This window comes from Oncorhynchus nerka, linkage group LG5 (assembly GCF_034236695.1).
Source record: "Oncorhynchus nerka isolate Pitt River linkage group LG5, Oner_Uvic_2.0, whole genome shotgun sequence".
NCBI classification, from domain to species: Eukaryota; Metazoa; Chordata; class Actinopteri; order Salmoniformes; family Salmonidae; genus Oncorhynchus; species Oncorhynchus nerka.
In genome coordinates, this window is record NC_088400.1 from 10,699,812 (window position 1) to 10,706,628 (window position 6,817).

Here is a 6,817-nt window from a genome sequence, read left to right on the forward strand (position 1 = left end):
CTGTGGCGCTCTCATTTAAAACGTGAGAAATTATAATTATCAGAATTATGCTTTTAATGATGCGTTAATTAGACTCCTAGAGTGAGATTAGCAAGCGCTTATGAATTATTAGCTGTGAAATCCTTCCAGATTCATACGCTTTTTTTACAGACGAGACCACAGAAATGTAGCTTTCTGCTTGGTGATTAGCGCGCCTCGAAATAACAGAACAGATTTTGGTACATATGCTTATGATTACAACATTTTATAAATGCATCGATTTAACTCTGTGTTGTACAGGCAGTCTTGTAGCCTACTTAGGTTAAGTGACTATACACTTATACTCCTTGATGGCCTGGTTCACAGTCAGCTTTTGACACAACAGATGTTTGACTTGAGTTTGATGTATCTAGCTGTTACATCAAACCAGTATCCAGGACCTGAAACATATTGTGTCTGTGTTAAACTAGGTCAGAATATCCTGGTATAGGAATGAGTCACATAGACCTAGTAGACTCAGTTGTACAACTTGTAAGAGGCCATGTTGAGAGCACTTCTCTGACTGTCACTAGTCGAGAGACGACAAAGGGAAAACTTAACAGAGCATGCAGGGAGAATTTGGGTAATCCTTCCTTGTAATAACTACCTCTAGGTTGTTTTGAATCTGAGGCGTCCCAGACGGCCATTCTTGTTCAACCACTGTTTGGGGATGGTGGTGGTAGTGGTCATCCTCTTCAGGATGTTCAACCATCTGCTGTCCAAACTACAGAAGGGAAATGGATGGTAATGGAGCTGCTAATTTGCAGGATGTGGGGCTGGGAACATCCTACCAGCTCCTCCTGCTGCTTAACATGCACAGTGGGGGAAGCTGAAGCTACAGAGTTAAAGGATGCACGTTGGGGGAAGCTGAAGCTACAGAGTTCAAGGATGCACGGTGGAGGAAGCTGAAGCTACAGAGTTAAAGGATGCACGGTGGAGGAAGCTGAAGCTACAGAGTTAAAGGATGCACGGTGGAGGTAGCTGAAGCTACAGAGTTAAAGGATGCACGGTGGAGGTAGCTGAAGCTACAGAGTTAAAGGATGCACGGTGGAGGTAGCTGAAGCTACAGAGTTAAAGGATGCACGGTGGAGGTAGCTGAAGCTACAGAGTTAAAGGATGCACGGTGGAGGAAGCTGAAGCTACAGAGCTAAAGGATGCACGTTGGAGGAAGCTGAAGCTACAGAGTTAAAGGATGCACGGTGGAGGAAGCTGAAGCTACAGAGTTAAAGGATGCACGGTGGAGGAAGCTGAAGCTACAGAGTTAAAGGATGCACGGTGGAGGAAGCTGAAGCTACAGAGTTAAAGGATGCACGGTGGAGGAAGCTGAAGCTACAGAGTTAAAGGATGCACGGTGGAGGAAGCTGAGGCTACAGAGTTAAAGGATGCACGGTGGAGAAAGCTGAAGCTACAGAGTTAAAGGATGCAGGGTGGAGGAAGCTGAAGCTACAGAGTTAAAGGATGCACGTTGGAGGAAGCTGAAGCTACAGAGCTAAAGGATGCACGTTGGAGGAAGCTGAAGCTACAGAGTTAAAGGATGCACGGTGGAGGAAGCTGAAGCTACAGAGTTAAAGGATGCACGGTGGAGGAAGCTGAAGCTACAGAGTTAAAGGATGCACGGTGGAGGAAGCTGAAGCTACAGAGTTAAAGGATGCACGGTGGAGGAAGCTGAAGCTACAGAGTTAAAGGATGCACGGTGGAGGAAGCTGAAGCTACAGAGTTAAAGGATGCACGGTGGAGGAAGCTGAAGCTACAGAGTTAAAGGATGCACGGTGGAGGAAGCTGAAGCTACAGAGTTAAAGGATGCACGGTGGAGGAAGCTGAAGCTACAGAGTTAAGGACTGGAGCAGTTTGGAAGGGAATAAAGCATATCTGGAGTTCCAGAGTAAGAGTGCTGACGTAGGATCAGTTTAGCCTTTTAGATCAAAATGAATAAGATTACATGGACATGGGGACCTGATCCTAGATCAGCACTCCTACTCTGTTTGTTGACTACAAGCCCTGCATTTTACTGTTTCAATGGACAAACACCAGACTTCTTCACCTACTTTCATCTCTAAAAAAATACCCATCACCCCTATGCCTACCACCACCATCCCCACAATCACCATCACCACCATCACCACCACCACCATCATCACCACCATCACCATCACCAAAATCACCATCACCATCCCCACAATCACCACCATTACCATCCCCACAATCCCCATCACCATCCCCACAATCACCATCACCATCACCACAATCACCATCACCACCATCATCACCACCACCACCACCACCATCATCACCACCCTCCCCACCACCACAATCACCTCAATCACCACCCCCACCCCTACCATTACCACCACCATCACCACCACCACCATCATCATACCACCACCATCATCATCATCACCCCAACCACCCCCAGCACCACCACAATTATCACCACCACCCCCAACATCACCACCACCACCATCATCACCACCACCACCACCATTATCACCCCCACCACCCCCACCATCATCACCACCATCACCACCACCCTCACCATCACCACCACCATTATCACCACCACCCCAACCCCACCATTATCACGATCACCACCATCACCAACCCCACCACCACTATCACCATCATCACCACCATCACCCCCACCATCACCACCCCCACCACCACCAACATCATCACCACCACCACCATCACCACCACCATTATCCCCACCACCCCCACTTCCCGCACTACCACCACCACCATCATCATCACCACCCCAACCATCACCGCCACCACCACCACCCCCACCATCATCACCACCCACACTATCACTCCAACCACCATCACCCACACGAGAATTTGTGAGGTCGGGCACTGATGTTGGGTGATTGGCCTGGCTTGCAGTCGAGGTTCCAATTAATCCCAAAGGTGTTCGATGGGGTTGAGGTCAGGGCTCTGTGCAGGCCAGTCAAGTTCTTCCACACCAATCTCGACTAACCATTTCTGTATAGACCTCACTTTGTACACAGGGGCATTGTCATGCTGAAACAGGAAAGGGCCAGCCTGAAACTGTTGCCACAAAGTTGGAAGCACAGAATAGTGTAGAATGTCATTGTATGCTGTAGTGTTAAGATTTCCCTTCACATGAAAAACAGTCCCAGACCATTATTTATCCTCCACCAAACTTTACCGTTGGGACTATGCATTGGGGCAGGTAGCGTTCTCCTGGCATCCACCAAACCCAGATTCGTCTGTCGGACTGCCAGATGGTGAAGCGGGATTCATCACTCCAGAGTCCAATTGTGGCGAGAATTACACCACTCCAGCCAACGCTTGGCATTGCGCACGGTGAGTGTGTGCAGATGCTCTGCCGTGGAAACAATTTTTACACACAATGAGCTTCAGCACTTAGTGGTCCCGTTCTGTGAGCTTGTGAGGCCTACCACTTCACGGCTGAGCCGTTGTTGCTCCTATAATTTTCCACTTCACAATAACAGCACTTACAGTTGACCGGGGCAGCTCTAGCAGGGCAGAAATTTGATTAACTGACTTGGAAAGGTGGTATCCTATGACAGTGCCACGTTGAAAGTCACTGAGCTCTTCAGTAAGGCCATTCTACTACCATGTTTTTGTCTATGGAGATTGCATGGCTGTGTGCTCGATTTTATACACATATAAGCAACGGGTGTGGCTGAAATAGCTCCTAGTGGTATTATAAAGGCCTCAGTGTTCAACACAATGACAGAGCACTGTTCAGGTTATATTACCCAGAGAGCCCTCCAACAACTGGATATTGGATAGATGTTCACCAGATCTGGGTCCAAATATTATCTTAAATAATGTCTATTTTTCAATTACGTTGTCTGTGCTTCATCTGTGTGTAACGGTTGTCGTAGGTGGAAGGAGAGGACCAAGGTGTAGCGTGGTAAGTGTTCATGATCTTTTAATTACACTGAACACTAGACACAAACGGAACAAACGGAACAAACGAAACAAACGAAACAAACGAAACAAACGAAACAAACGAAACAAACGAAACAGTCCTATCTGGTACAGACACAGAAAACAACTACCCACAACTCAAGGGCGAAAACAGGCTGCCTAAGTATGGTTCTCAATCAGAGACAACGATTGACAGGGAACCATATCAGGCCAACACATAGAAATACAAACATAGAACAAAACATAGAATGCCCACCCCAACTCATGCCCTGACCAACCTAAAACAGAGACAAAAAAAGGAACTAAGGTCAGGACGTGACACTGTGACTGAGCTTGCCTGGCTTGACGGACCAATAGAATAGTGCAAAAAAAGTACAAACCCCGCCCATATGGCGGAGCTCAAAGTGTTGAGTATCTGAAGCCAGCTTGTATTGGAGACTCACAGCCAGGTATGGCTTTGTGTTGTTGCACTTTATGCTAATGAGCTGACGTTGAACCCGTTGTCTCCTCTCGTTATAACATTAATTAACACACTGCTACCTTTCTCAATATTTGGTAACATAACCACTGTCTGCTTGCGGATGTAAAAATTTACAGGATTCCACTTTTAATTAAGAAGCTCATGCAGCACAGGTGTGCTAAGGAGGAAGCCTACCTCATTTGAATAAAAATCATCCTGTTTAGAGGGAAAATTAATTAGCGCTGCTCGGAGTATAAACGATGAAGATGACATTTCTGGGAAAGAATAGTGAAATGTTGCCAAAATGCTAATTGAGATCTCAATAGGCTTCCGGGTATTTGTTATATGCTTATTTAATGAGGTTTGTTTTGAGACAATTATTACTTCAGTTTGTTTTTTCATTTAGTCACCAACTCAGTAATTTACATATCATAGAAGCTCTGGAAATCCCTCTACCTGCGATTGGTTATTTACACTGTACCACCACATAATTCCAAATGGAGTTGAAAATAAACCCTTGAACCCTTGAACCCTTGAACCCTTGACATGAACCCTTAAAATGAAACGGAACCAGTTAACCCTTGACATGAACCCTTAAAATGAAAGGAACCAGTGAACCCTTGACATGATCCCTTAAAATGAAACGGAACCAGTGAACCCTTGACATGAACCCTTAAAATGAAAAGGAACCAGTGAACCCTTGACATGAACCCTTAAAATGAAAAGGAACCAGTGAACCCTTGACATGAACCCTTAAAATGAAACGGAACCCTTGAACCCTTGAACCCTTGACATGAGCCCTTAAAATGAAAATGAACCCTTGAACCCTTGACATGAGCCCTTAAAATGAAAATGAACCCTTGACATGAACCCTTAAAATACAACGGAACTCTTAAGCATTATAATCTCTGAAGGTAAATTGACACGGTAAAGCTGGGCTTTGAATAAATGATCCCTAATATTATTAATAGCAATATTGACATCCAGTAGTTTCTACTCTATTCTATTCTACTGTGTATCATGATTCAGCCATGAGGCTAAAGGATCATTTACTCAAAGCCCAGCTTTACAGTGTCAATTTACCTTCAGAGATTACAATGTCAAAGGGTTCAATTTCATCAGACAACATTATACAAAATGACAGAATAATAACACTACATTAAGTATCATCGTGACATGTGGAATTCACAGAGCTGCTGGTAAGTTAGCTACTGTAGATAAGGTAGATACTGTAGATAAAGTAGACACTGTAGATAAGGTAGATACTGTAGATGAGGTAGATACTGTAGATAATGTAGATACTGTAGATAAGGTAGCTACTGTAGATAAGGTAGATACTGTAGATAAGGTAGATACTGTAGATAAAGTAGACACTGTAGATAAGGTAGATACTGTATATAAGGTAGCTACTGTAGATAAGGTAGCTACTGTAGATAAGGTAGATACTGTAGATAAAGTAGACACTGTAGATAAGGTAGCTACTGTAGATGAGGTAGATACTGTAGATAATGTAGATACTGTAGATAAGGTAGATACTGTATATAAGGTAGCTACTGTAGATAAGGTAGCTACTGTATTTAAGGTAGCTACTGTAGATAAGGTAGCTACTGTATATAAGGTAGCTACTGTAGATAAGGTAGCTACTGTATTTAAGGTAGCTACTGTAGATAAGGTAGACACTGTAGATAAGGTAGCTACTGTAGATGAGGTAGATACTGTAGATAATGTAGATACTGTAGATAAGGTAGGTACTGTATATAAGGTAGCTACTGTAGATAAGGTAGCTACTGTATTTAAGGTAGCTACTGTATTTAAGGTAGCTACTGTATATAAGGTAGCTACTGTAGATAAGGTAGCTACTGTATTTAAGGTAGCTACTGTAGATAAGGTAGACACTGTAGATAAGGTAGCTACTGTAGATGAGGTAGATACTGTAGATAATGTAGATACTGTAGATAAGGTAGATACTGTATATAAGGTAGCTACTGTAGATAAGGTAGCTACTGTAGATAAGGTAGCTACTGTAGATAAGGTAGATACTGTAGATAAGGTAGATACTGTAGATAAATTAAAGGGGGAATACCGGGCTCTTCTCTTTTGGAACGATAGCTGCCTCCCAAATAGGTCCTGGTCAGAAGAAGTTGTTCACTGTAGGAAGGGAATAGGGTGCCATTTGGGACGCTGGGAGTGTTGAACGTTGGTTAAACCTGCAAGCCTGCCATTAAAATGTTCTCTCCTCGCCTGCTTAAAGCAGCAATTAGTGAGCGTTGTGAAACAGGTATTGGATTTAAACTCTCTCACACCATATCTCATGATCTATCTACTTTGAACATTCTAAGTCAATACCCACTTGGGGCAAATGCAAATTCTTTCCATATCTAAGATAGCTAGGTGCTTTTACCACGCCTCACATTTTAACAT